The sequence below is a fragment of the Carassius gibelio genome, chromosome B17, assembly GCF_023724105.1.
Source record: "Carassius gibelio isolate Cgi1373 ecotype wild population from Czech Republic chromosome B17, carGib1.2-hapl.c, whole genome shotgun sequence".
In the NCBI taxonomy this organism is placed as follows: Eukaryota; Metazoa; Chordata; class Actinopteri; order Cypriniformes; family Cyprinidae; genus Carassius; species Carassius gibelio.
Genome location: NC_068412.1, coordinates 15,999,540 through 16,013,563, shown reverse-complemented (window position 1 = coordinate 16,013,563; position 14,024 = coordinate 15,999,540).

Below are 14,024 nucleotides of genomic sequence, written 5' to 3'. Positions count from 1 at the left end.
CACATTACGAGTCACTGAAATGTTTTGGTCTTTAGCTACAAGCTCTAAATTTAGAAACTAAATTTATCATAAGGATAGGATAATATTTTCATGGCCAGAGAATACTTTTCCTTGAATTATAAGGCGTGATAACTTTATTGAAAATTGATAAGTCTACAGTGGTGTGCAGGACATACCACGGTTTGATCTGCAGTAATTTATAGTAAGAGATATCACAATAATTGATATGAAGAATGTAATATTGACATATTAATGAGTAAATTACAGTGCCCTGTGATTAGTATTGGTATTGGCAATTGAGCTATTTTTCATAATCAATAAAATTAAATGTAACTGTCATCTGAGATATATATTAATCAAATTCTTGATTAATTATTCAAATTCCCTATATATCATTTGAGTTAATTACTATGTAAAACTCATTGTTGTTACATTTTGGTGGAGGAACGCGGCTATTTCAAACTTCGTTTTGTGAGCAATCAATCTGTGTATATGGTTTTTAATAATTTCTGCACGTGCGCTATGAAATTATGTAACGTTACTTGTGAGATAAGTCGCAAGACGCGAACTCACTCAACTGACTGAGGCAAAAAGCTGGTCAGTGAGCGCGCTAGGTATTTGTAGAAACTTAACAGTATAGTCACTGTTATTTTTAATGAAAGTAAACTGCAGTATAATGTTAAAAGTATCCTGTTAAGAAAGACCAAAATCTTTTTACAGTGAGAACATTTTAATATGAATAATTAAAAGATGAAGAAATCTTTTATTAGTTGCAACATGTAAATCTGAACATGAGCGATGTTCCTCTGATTCAGTAAAAAGGCCTTGTTATTAAATATCGTTATTGAATTCGTGGCGAACCACAGTGATATTCAAGATTAAAACGATAAAAACTCCTGGTCTAAAATTGGCTTAGCTACCCGATTTTTAAACCTAAAACATTTAAATCATAAGTGCTATTTTGATAAATGTTTATTGGAGTCAACAGTTGGAAAATTCCTGTTTTTATTACAGTTGTGTTTTGGAAGTGAACGGATCCTTCCTTCAACCTATGTTAATATAGCACCTCAGAGATTAAAACTTTCTGTTTGTTACTTGTGATTTTTGATGCAGAAAATCAGCCTGACAAATGATCAGATAAATTCTAAGTCCTATTGAAATTGTAATTCCTCTATCTAAACACTAGAGGGAACGTGTGGGTTAGAAATTTCAGGGTACACCCTGCTTTCTGATTCCAGCTTGCATGAGTGCAAAGCTGCCAACCTGTGGCCATTTCAGATAATGCGCTCTGATTGCTAATTTATAATCCCCTGTGATGTATATTTGAATTGGATGTCTAAATTCTCGATAATTATTTGCATTTACACTCTTGCTCGTGCGAATATTATTACAGGGAAACAAAAGAATGTTCCCTGCCTTTGACTGTTTACATTTACTTTGAGTTTAGTTCAAACATGATTTGAATTAAAATGTAATTGTTTAATAGTGGAAATCTAGATGTGTCCGGTCAACTACGGTTTGACCCACTTAGAAGGTAAGCCATCTAGTGGCAGTCTCCTGTTAAATCGACTAACATACCTCTGTCTTTTCCATTCTGTTTGAATTGCATGTCCAATTTTACCCTCTTTGATTAATCTCACACTGTTTGATTAATTTCATGATCATTAATGATAACTTACAAGCTATCAATGGTTATTATAGGATATTATTCAGATTTTCCTTTTTAATTCATACATGCTTATTTTAAATTTTGATTTAAACCAGTTTTGAATTTTTAATTTGAATTAAGTTTTCTGCTCAGCAGGTTAAAGACAGAGAAGCAGTACTTCCCCCCCCTTGTGGTGAAAACCAGCTACTCCTTCTCCCTTGTTTCATTACTGTCTTTTAATTTGATGTTTATTATTTTTTTTTCTCTCTTTTGACTTAGGTTATTTTGATAATTACCATTATTATCATAATTCATTTGTTTTGTTTTATCATGATTAGGTAAAGCTGTTACCTTTCCTCTCTACATATAGTTACTCAATTGATGTTAAACAAACCAAACCTTAATTAACTTTAAGTTTCCTTTGTTCATCCTTTGTGTATTTGATTGTAGAACCCCCTCGGTGATTGGACAGTCATCTCAGGTTTCCAGTGAGCAAGGCTGCCCGACCGGTGTTACCGATACTGGCTGCGAGTGAAACTCGGTCCCTCTTGTCTCAAGAGACATCAGCAATTTTGGCACTCCAAAGGTTGTGCTAAAAGTCACAAGCCGTGCTGTCCTGCGACACGCCAGAGTAACGGAGGACCGGGGACACTGCGGTTCAGTGTTTGGGGAGCACCGGGGAGGTTGACCAAGCCACTGGTTCCCACCTGAATGACTTCAATTCAATCAGGTGAACCAAAAATGATAAAACCTATCCGCTTATTATAAGCCACAGAATATTAGATATTCCCCCGGATATATTTTCAGTGTTCTGACCCTTTTGCTTCTTTAAGCCACACCATATTTCTAGGTTTCCTACCCAGATAGCCCACTCACCTGTTGGCCCTATCTTAAAAACCTAGCAGTAGGCTTAGGCCTCCTTATTCTCACTAACACATTGTGTTTCTTCTCATTTCAAGTGTTGTGTTTCACTTTGATCTTTTTCTACCACCTGTTCTGTTGTGATTTGTTTCTTTCATTTCACATAGAGACAGTAACCTGGGAGCCACCAACGAAGTTAAATAGTAGAGCGACCACCAGCAGCCGGTGTCATCACACGACCCGCTAGGCTACTGCCTGTCAAATCTCCATTTCAGGTCCTTCGTTGACCCAAGTTAATTGGCTACTTAACTGTCTGACTGTTTGCATCAGTCAGCCCCAAAATTCTCATAAACGGCACAGCCCGTATGAATATAGCTCGTTAAATGTAGAACGAACTTGCATTGGTCTTTTTGTGTGTGTGTGCTGTGCTTCTCTCGCCGACAGAGAATCAGGATGTTCCAGGCATCCAGTCCAGCAGTCCACGGGGGCCACCTCTCGACATGGTTGAAAGCAGTGACGACCCCCTTCCTGCCCAAGGACGCCAGTAACCTGCAGCACCCAGAGCAACTAGACGCCGAGCTAGATGAACTGATGGCACGCGATCCAAACCAAAGCGACTACTACAGAGAACTCGCCAGGATCCTCGGAAGCCTAGTTCCCATTCTCGTCGCCCAGGCACCGCTCAGTGAACGGAGCAACATCGCGGAGGAGGCCTGGAAGGACCAGGCCCCAACCCAGAGTCATCTTGATCAGCTTCTCCTCGAGACCCAGAACCAGCGCGAGAAAGAGGACGACACAGATCCAGAGCTACAGAAAGGAGTTGAAAGACTTCACAATGCCCTGCAAGATCTTCGCCTCGACACAGATCAAAGAGAACATCTGGAGAGAGAAGCCAGAAAAGAACTCAACAAAAAACTCCAGCAAGGCGACGCTCTCCTAAAAAGAGCAGAGACTGAACTAAAAAAAAAAAAAAGACTATAAAACCTGGGCCTGCAAAACACACTTGCAAGCGGCCCAAGCTAAATTCAACAAGCTTACTCTGCAGAGAGACAAGCTCCAAGATGAACTTTACACTGTTCACACAGAACTGAGACAATTTCACAGATTACAGAGTGGCTGGATCGGAGAAACGCACACCACAAAATTTCTCCCGGGCCGCCACTCCAACCCTTTCAGCCAAGAACCCAGAGCTGGAAAAGGGGGTGTAACAAGAACCAGCTTACAAGAACATCTGTCAACAACGGAGGGAAGAGAACCCTTCCAGAGAACGCATGTCACCAAACCCTGCACTGCTCACAGAGAACTTCACAAGCTAGCCAGAAGCATCTCTACATTCATTCCAGATCCTGCAGGAGGACATGACGTTCATGCTTCTTTACAAGCCATTGACTTTCATTTGCAAACTGTCGCTAACGTGACAGATGTGAACACATTGTACCTGTTAAAAATCACGTCCAGCCGTGATGTGCATTGCTTTCTGGATCGTCAACCAGAGACTGTCAAAGCGTACTACCAGCAACTGCTACAGACTTTGATTCTTGAATTCTCTGATCCAAACTCAGATCATGGGCTCCTTATTGCTATGGACCTCAAACAGGGCCGATTTGAAAACCCACAGACTTTCTGTAGTCAGCTACGAAACACCTACTTCGGAGCATGCAACGAACCAGGTATGGAACAGGATTTCAACTTAAAAACTCTGTTCCTCCCAAACCTACATGCCAGTTGGAGTTTTCATCTCAGAGTCCCAGCGTGTCCCCGTAACAGAACTACACAAGAGTTACGGAACTTAGCCCACAAAGCTTGCACCAAGCAAAAGACTATTTGTGAAAAGACTGTGAAAAACCCCAACGTCTCTGTCTCTGAGCACTGCTTGGAGTTAACCCTAGATGGCGCTCTACAACACCACAGTCACAGACATCTTTACAGAGAGTCAATACCATTCCAAGCCAGCAGAGGGCAACACAGTGCAGCCACGTCTGAGACAGCAGAGATCCTGAGGTTGCTGAAAGATCTTCTTCACATGAATACTCGCAAGGAAGATGAGCCAAGCACCCAGAACACTGCCCGAGCTCCACAGTCAACAGCTACAGCTAACTGAACGAGACAGCACAGGTCCTCACACCAGGTACCACAAACACAAGGTACCAGAAAATGCTGTTTTGACTACCTGCCTTCGCAGCGAGCTACACAAGACAGGTCCTCATCACCCACCGATCGTCCCACCTGCCCTAATGCCAACATTCCTGGGCAGCCCTGTCAAAAAGGGGGTGGGTCAAAAAGGAGTCAACAGGGAAGACCTGATCGACACAGGATTAAACCTGACGGTGATCTCATCTTACCTTTTCAAAAGACTCCAATTTGAAGCTAAGAGACAAGATCGAACTCTTACTCCTCAAACTTATGAACTGAATGTACAGGTGTACAGACAGGATGACATCCAGTTTGAACAGGTTGTTTCCATTCACCTGACATTCGTTCCGATGAGTCTAATACATCCCATGTATGTCCCACCAATGAACACTCATACATTGCTCATCGACAAAGACCTGCTAGAACACTTTGACCCTTTTCTGAACTTCAAACAGCTAAAAGACTTTGCTCAAGTGCGAGAACCTCTTTCTCTCCAGCCACACAGGTTGCTAGAGCCAGACTGTCAGGTCGCAGAGGTCACGGGAACTCCCACAGAGCCAGACGGTCAGGTCACAGAGGTCACGGGAACCCCAGCAGCCAGCCATGAGTACAACGCCCTAACAACAGGCCCAAGTTCAAGCCTCTGTACCTTAGTCAACAAACAGGGTACGGTGGTACCAGCTTACACCAAAGGGGTCGCTGTTCGACTCAACCTGCAAGGTGGTCAAACCTTACACCACACGCTGGGTTTCTTCCAATCCTCACCTGAATGTGTGGAACTCGGACTCACACTTGCAAACAACAAGCATGTCAAACACCAACACCTGTTCCAGCAATGTGATAACATCACAAAAACACACAATGTGATCGTGTACTGGAAGAAGGAAAAAGGACACTCAAAGTTACCAAGTCTAGACAAGGACTTTAAAGATCACACTGACACCCTTGCCAAAACTGGCACACTAAACAACATTCTGTGGTCACTCCCAACCCACCCACCCACATTCAAGGTTGAAGTGATTACACACAGCACAAGAACTTTACTAGCTAAACTGCCTACCTCAGAATCGCTTACGCAGGCTCCGTTGTCTACACAGACCAACACAGCGGACATGCAGGCTTCTGAAACCTTGATAATGACTTTACCACCTCTCAGACCCCTCCATCCACCCTGGCAACCAGTCTACAGTCACTGACAACCAAAGCCCCAGACCACTGCATGATACACAAACCATGCTGCGTGCACAGAACAATATTGTGGGTTGTGCACCGTCTGACATCACAATGCCAGGGCGTGTAATGCCACGGAGCAAAAGGGGGATACTGCCAATATATTTCCATGACGCAGCATGTGCTGCACCACGCAGCACCAGAGCCACTGACACAACACTGAGGCAAGCGTCATGCCAGCAGCAAGATGTGGCAAAACATGGGCGAGGGCGAGCTAAACCCAGTCGCCGCCCACGAAGCAAAGAGACTGTCCTGTCCAACCAAAGACAGGCCTTGTTTGTTTCTTTCTCCCCTTTCTCTCTCTCTCTCCCTATTATCTGTACCAGGATGCTGCTGTGGTTTGCCGTGCCGTGCTGTCAGCCAAAGAGAGGACAGCTGCCACCGAGAAAACCGCTGAGACTCCTGACTACCGATGACAGGGCACACTACCCCAGCACTGTAACCGAATACAGCTGTACAAGGTTCCGATGGAGAGAGGACTCCCTCACTCACACTGAGGCCGATGTCAAACACCTGTTCAGCCAACATGAGAAAGTGACGGTTACACAAATGGAGTTAGGTGGACACCACCACCGCTCCAAACAGTTCCCGGGAGCTTTGCTTAGAGCCGCTGCTGCCGCCAGAATGTTTAACATTGTTATGTCCAGTGTCAATGCAGCGAACCAGACTGTAAACTCCTTGAAACCACTGTTTACTGTCTTCCAGAAGGACTTTACCCAGACTCAGCTGTTAACAGCATTAACAACAGCCATGCTGTGGGAGGTTAGCTCCTCCAAAGACAGCCTAACCACGAGTAAAACCCCACCACACATGATACCCTTAAGCCTTGTGTTAACTGTGCTGTCTTACACCATCACCATGCCAGCTGACCTGCTACGAATGCACCTGGCCAACTCTCTGGATAGCGCCTTCCTACGGCACGTAAACCCCAAACAGAGAGAAGTGAACGTGCTCCTGAACCAACTCATCAGCGAGTCAAACCAAGTCTACAGACCTAAAGACATTGTCAGTGTCAGGATGTGGAAGAGCAACACCCACACCAAAACACACATCCCAAATGTGGTGGCCTACCACGACAGCAACACACAGCTGTACCTGGCCCCAAACATGCACATGTGTACTTTAACCAAAGACATTCATTATCTCTGCCTTAGCAAACCCTTCCTCAGACACAACTCTGAAGGAATCTGCGAGCTGCAACCCTGGGTCAGCGATACGCGCTGCCCTGCCGAAGCCAAGCCTCGTACACAAGTCACAGAAACGCAAGCAGAGATTGTGGGTAACAGATGGCTCGTCAACACTCTGACCTACGACCAGCATGACACCGCCACCCGTGCCAACCTGCTGGACCAAGTACTGAAAGGTACCACCCAACACATTGACATTACTCCTGTCGATACAGCCCTCCAAGCACTGTCTCGACAGCCCATTCTGAACCAGTCATCTGCGGTCCTAGCCTGGACTGCTGCCGACACTGCACGGTGCATCTCCACCGTCATTGGTCCCGCCCTGACTCTTGGCGTAACCTTCATCCTATACAGGGTACTCAACGAGATGCAAACCTCTACAGCCAAACTCACGACAACTGTGGCTGGAGGTCCCCGATGGAATCCCCGGAAAGGGGGTGCCAAGTCAAAGACAACACCGAACCTCATCAAGGGGAGTCCTCAGCTTCAGGAACCACCTGCCATCATGACCCACCTGCTACATGACCATCACGATTCACCTTTCATCTGCCCATCCTGATGATTGCCGTCCGATGATGTCCACACAGGGACTTCATCTGACGAAAGGGGGAGATGTAACAGATATGCAGGTCAGCGATTCATGGGTTAAATTCTGTTTTATAAATTCAGACTGTTGGTACTAAATGCCAGCCTGGCTGGACTTAAACTATTTACGATGCCCATGCAAGCTTCAAAGAAGAAACGAAAACCCCCAACCCAAATTCTTCCAACACTGGAGACAAAGGAACTTTTCGTATAAGTTCCTTACTTTCATTTTATTATTAATATGTATTTTAATTATGTTTATGGATTGCATAAAATGGTTAATCCTTGTTATGTGAAGAGTATAAGTTGCAAGCTTATACTTTAGGAAATGTCTCTCCTCACTTTAACCTTCTCAAAGAAAGCCATGTTTCTGCAACCCCCACTTTTGCAGGTCGTAAAGTTTACGACCACACTGGAGAGGAGAGAAGCCAAATCTTCTCCCCAATGCATTCTATGGAATGAATTTGTTACCTGTTAGTTTTTATGCTGTATAAATGTATTACGTATTCCCTTTTGGTACATTTAGATGTTTCCCAACATCTGCAGTGTTATCATGTGTTAAACAAATCTTTAAATGTGTAATTCGATCTAAAAATTAGATCTTTGGTCATATATATATTATGTCTAGTCTTGTTCTAATCGTCATGCTTTGACAGACCCATTTATCTAGAGCAAAGTAATGAAAAATGTATTTAATCTGGAATAATGAACTTGCTTTAATATTCCTGATGAAATCGGACAGGCCCTAAATCATCAGGGGTTTGTCTCAACCGAGACAAAGGAACTTTCCCTCCGCTTCAGATCGCGGACATTCATTGGATGCTCCCTCGAAAATGGGCGTGAACTATTTCAAGCTATAAGAATTGACCAAACAAGGTCCACCCTCTCTTCGTCGCTCTTTCTTGCGCTTCTTTCTCTTCTCCGTTCTCGGACACGCTGCTCTCCAACGTATGGCCGCGCTCATAGCGCGAACCCCCTCAGCACAGGGGCTGAGAGAAAAAGCCATTTTAATGGCTCCTTTGGAAGCTTTCGTTTCGTTCGTTTTCTTTTCTTTTCTTTACTAAGTTTATTAAACTATTCGCCTCTCCACACAATGAAGACGAATTCTGGAACATTGTTTGTTGAACCTTTCAAATACCGCGCGAAGATGAACGAACACCTCTTTGCAACAAAGGAACACGTGACTCCACGCTCACGCCAAGATCCAGCGCAGCTTGCGCGCGCGTCACACGGCCTCCGGCCCACGCGCGCAGTTTTCAAAGGACCACGTGACATCACACGTGCGTCGCCGGTACCACGCTCACCCACTGGGCCATGCAAGTATCGTTTTCTATGGAGATTTAAATGCTGCTTTAAAGTGTTGCTATTATTTGATTCGTTGTTGGTTCCACTAAGGTTTACTGACTGATTTTCATACCTGAGCTCATTCTGTGATCTCTCTCGCTTTCTCCACTTCTCCCTCGCTCTCTCTCTCTCTCTCTCTCTCTCTCTCTCTCTCTTTTATTTGGATTCCGTTATGTCTTGTAAATGTTTATTGTCTGTATTTTCGTACGCATATTTACTCTGTGTGATTTGTAGTTTGATGTATTACTAGTTGAATTATTAAAAACTCATATATAAAATGATTGGCTTTGGACTCCACCCCACTCACATTACGAGTCACTGAAATGTTTTGGTCTTTAGCTACAAGCTCTAAATTTAGAAACTAAATTTATCATAAGGATAGGATAATATTTTCATGGCCAGAGAATACTTTTCCTTGAATTATAAGGCGTGATAACTTTATTGAAAATTGATAAGTCTACAGTGGTGTGCAGGACATACCACGGTTTGATCTGCAGTAATTTATAGTAAGAGATATCACAATAATTGATATGAAGAATGTAATATTGACATATTAATGAGTAAATTACAGTGCCCTGTGATTAGTATTGGTATTGGCAATTGAGCTATTTTTCATAATCAATAAAATTAAATGTAACTGTCATCTGAGATATATATTAATCAAATTCTTGATTAATTATTCAAATTCCCTATATATCATTTGAGTTAATTACTATGTAAAACTCATTGTTGTTACAAACAATATCATGTAAAAAATTTTTTAAAATTAAACATACATACAAATCCTTCACAATAAGATTAATAACATGCAGTTAGACAGTAGATAGGGTGAATTTAATTTCATGTCAAATTTAAGGTGTGATGTACTTTGATAGAAAACTCAACATTTTTGGCTAGTTTCATTCAGTTGTTGATGACAGGCTCCATTGTGATTTGTTCTGATCATCTATTATGAAAGATAGACAAAAATAATTAAATCAAGAGCCAAGAAAATACATAATCTCATCCTCCTAAATCTGCCATTGATTCATTTTCTGTCATCTTTGTCATTTTCCCACTAGAGCTCTTTTAATTCTGCAAGCTAACTGTCATGTAGAATTTTGTCATCAAGCTTATATTTCTCTCTCTCTCTCTCTATATATATATTTTACTGTCAGCCTTAATCTATTTATCTAAGAAACAGCTACATACACTGAACAAAATTATAAACGGATTAAACGCTACACTTTTGTTTTTGCCCCCATTTTTCATGAGCTTAACTCAAAGATCTAAGACTTTTTCTATGTACACAAAAGGCCTATTTCTCTCAAATATTGTTCACAAATCTGTCTAAATCTGTGTTAGTGAGCACTTCTCTTTTGCCGAGTTAATCCATCCACATCACAGGTGTGGCATATCAAGATGCTGATGAAACAGCATGATTCTTAGGCTGGCCACAATAAAAGGCCAATCTAAAATGTGCAGTTTTATCACACAGCACAATGCCACAGACAAGTTTTGAGGGAACATGTAGTTGGCATGCTGACTGCAGGAATGTCCACCAGAGCTGTTGCCCATGAATTGAATGCGTAACCACATCAGCCCAGGACGTCCACATCCAGCCTCTTCACCTACACTATCATCTGAGACCAGCTACCTGGACAGCTGCTGCAACAATCGGTTGGCATAACTTTCAGAAACCATTTCAGGGAAACTTATCTGCATGCTCGTTGTCTTCATTGGGGTCTCAACCTTACTGCAGTTCGTTGTCGTAACCGACCTGAGTGGGCAAATGCTCACATTCGATGGCATCTGGCACTTGTGTATGTTATGGACAATGAACACAGGTGCATTTTATTGATGGCATTTTGAATGCATAGAGATACCATGACGAGATCCTGAGGCCCATTGTTGTGCCATTCATCCACGACCATCACCTCATGCTGCAGCATGATAATACATGGCCCCATGTTGCTAAGATCTGTACACAATTCCTGGAAGCTGAAAACATCCCAATTCTTGCATGGCCAGCATACGCAACAAAAGCAAAAGGGTTGCAATTTTGTTCAGTATATTTTGCTAAATATGAATTTATGTGCATGCTACAGAATTTTAGCACACTGGCTTGTTGTAACAATTGTCATTACATATATATTTATTCTAATTATGAAATTGATGCCCCACGATGTGCACATAGGCTGAAACATACTTTGGATTTTACGGCCAAAGTTAGCTGCTTTGCTACTTTGTCTAGCTATTCATTAACACTAATATAAAAGTTTCTTTGAAAGAGTGTTACAAAAACCCATAATATATCACAACATCATTTTGATTATTTTCATGCTAAATGATGTCAATGCTACACAAAACACACACAACAGTAAAAATATGACTTAAAATTAGTGTAACCTGTTATGTGTGTGTTGTTATGTTATGTGTGGTACTGTGTGTGCATTCATCTGGCTTTGTCTACTCTAATGGGCATTCAGTTGAGATCAGACTGACACATAATCAATGAGTATAACCACACACACTTGCCTGATCCTCCATACTGAGCTCACCGTCCACATCGCTGAAGTTACCGGTCTACACCACAACATTTCTCAAGGACTCCTTTATTTCTGTATTTGCTAAAACTAACCAATTAGGAGCAAGTCAACAGTACCTTTTGCATCTATTTTTGTGGATTCTGTTAATGGAGTGTGTGAATGAGCATTTATGTACCGCTATGTTATCAACAGACGGCAGAGGGCACTGTTAAAACACCATCTCTCAAGCATTCAAACCAGACAGACAGGCACTCACACACTTAAATTCACATGACTCCACACATGCACACACACATATTCACACCCCTGCTGTCAGGTTGTAGAAATGTCAGACTCTTCTGTAACTGCCACAGCGCACATGTGAGACAGAGGGCAGATTATGCTAGCAGGAGCACTTCAGAGAGAAGGTTACAATTAACAGGGTCAGAGACAGTGACCTCTCTCCCCTGTCTTAGTGTAGAGAGCTTTCAAAGGCTGGATCGCATTGCTAATCTCAGTTTAAATACACAAATCCCCAGCCTCAATCCAATCAAAACTAATACTCTCTCCCACACTCACATACAGATTCTCAGCCAGGATAGTTTGGTTCTGTCCCTATGGGATTTAATCCAGATTACCATACATAAAGTCAGAGTTTTCATCTTGAACACTATCATCTGCCTCTTTCAAATACACAAGCAAACACAAACTCCTCTAGGAGGTGCTACAAACCAGATGTTTCGGGTGATTTTACATTGTGACAAGATTGGAGACATTATACGAGATAATATATTTGTGTGTGTGTGTGTGCGTGAGAGAGAGAAATCATTATGTTAAATAGGCCAATGCCAGCTGTAGTTTCAGTTTCGAGGTAAAAAAAAAACAAACTTAAGTTTTTAGAGGTCTTGGTATTTTCCCTTTTAATTAGATATTATCTGTAGCCTACTTGTATGAATAAAAATAGCAAATCAGAATAAAATCATCTGACTTGCCTTTTAAAGGCAAAATGCAATGGCTGGTCTTGGTCTCTTGGTCGTGAGAATCCTTTTGAGAGCCGTTTTTCTCTTATTCATGAGTTCACATTTTTATTTAATACTTGTGTGAGATGAAGGTCTAGGGCTAAATACCCTCATGGACTGCTGAATTCATGAAGGCTTAAATATTAATACATAATAGAAATCAACAGAAAAAGAGATGACATTTCCCATAGCTCAAACAACAGAGCATGGTGCTGCACTGTACAAATAAACCCTAAAAAAAGAAAATACAAAAAAAAAATACCCTACAAAATGCACTGGTGATTTTCTGCCATTACAATTGTCCATTAATTTTATGGACATTTCCATTAACTATAAAACACTATGCAGTGCAAAATTCTAAATACAATTCCTTCATATTAATGCAGTATTCATATTTATTTTATATTAATACTTTGCCTTATTTTTACAGATTTATTTTAGAGTGTAGCAAACTCTTAGCTCATATCCCAAGGAATATCTTGAACTGTATACCTGGAATGCATTGTAAGTCACTGGATAAAAGCATCTTCAAATTCATAATTGTGAATGAGATTTAGTTTGAGTGGTGGTGGGATGCTGGAGGCATTATCAGTATTGATTTAACACAGAAGTTAATATGAAGTAACTTATGTTTCAAATAAAATCTGGCCAGTTAGTTATAGAGTATATCTTTCTCTGCCAACAAAAACAGTTTCAACAGAGGCCAAAGCCATCAAATGTTGTGCGTTGCCAAGCAACACACAGACTGGAATAGAGTATGTGAGTGGACTGGAGTGACAGCAATTCTGTACTGTAACGCCAAGTCCACTCCAGCTTTTACACTAGAAAGAGAAATATTCCATGAGGCAGAGAAAATACAGACACTCAGAATTTCAAAACACTTGCTCTTTGCTCCAGACAAATCATCTCTGCTCCCACTCAGTAATGCTCATATAATTATTTCATATTTAGAATTTATTATCTGCTTTATGTTATTACAATTATATTATTTCCTATTTTAATTGAGTCCGTTTTCATTCATTTGAGGATTTGTTCAAATATATATATTTTTTCTCTTTCTTCATAATTTGGGTCAGCTTCTGTTGTTTAAATATACATGCCAGCATTCAGATTTTTGAAACGTTTTTGAAAGAAGTCTCTTTTGCTCACTAAGGTATTTATTATTATTACTACTACTACTACTACTACTAATAATAATAATAAATACAGTAAATCAGTAATATTGTGAAATCAAACAAACGGACAGCTGTTATTTTTCAAAATATTTTAAAATGTAATTTATTACTGTAAGGGTAATTCCTGTAATAGGCCTATATCTTATATAGCAAATTAATACCACCCACATCACTGTGGCCAGACACCAGTAATTTTTTTCTCTCGAATAGATGGTTAATATAATTTCCTCAGCAACATAAGAGGGAATGAGACATGCCCGGCCCAAGCTCACAGCCGCTGTGTGCTGTCGCCCAGCTTTCCTATGTCTTTTTGATTTGGTGCAAATTAGGCTGAA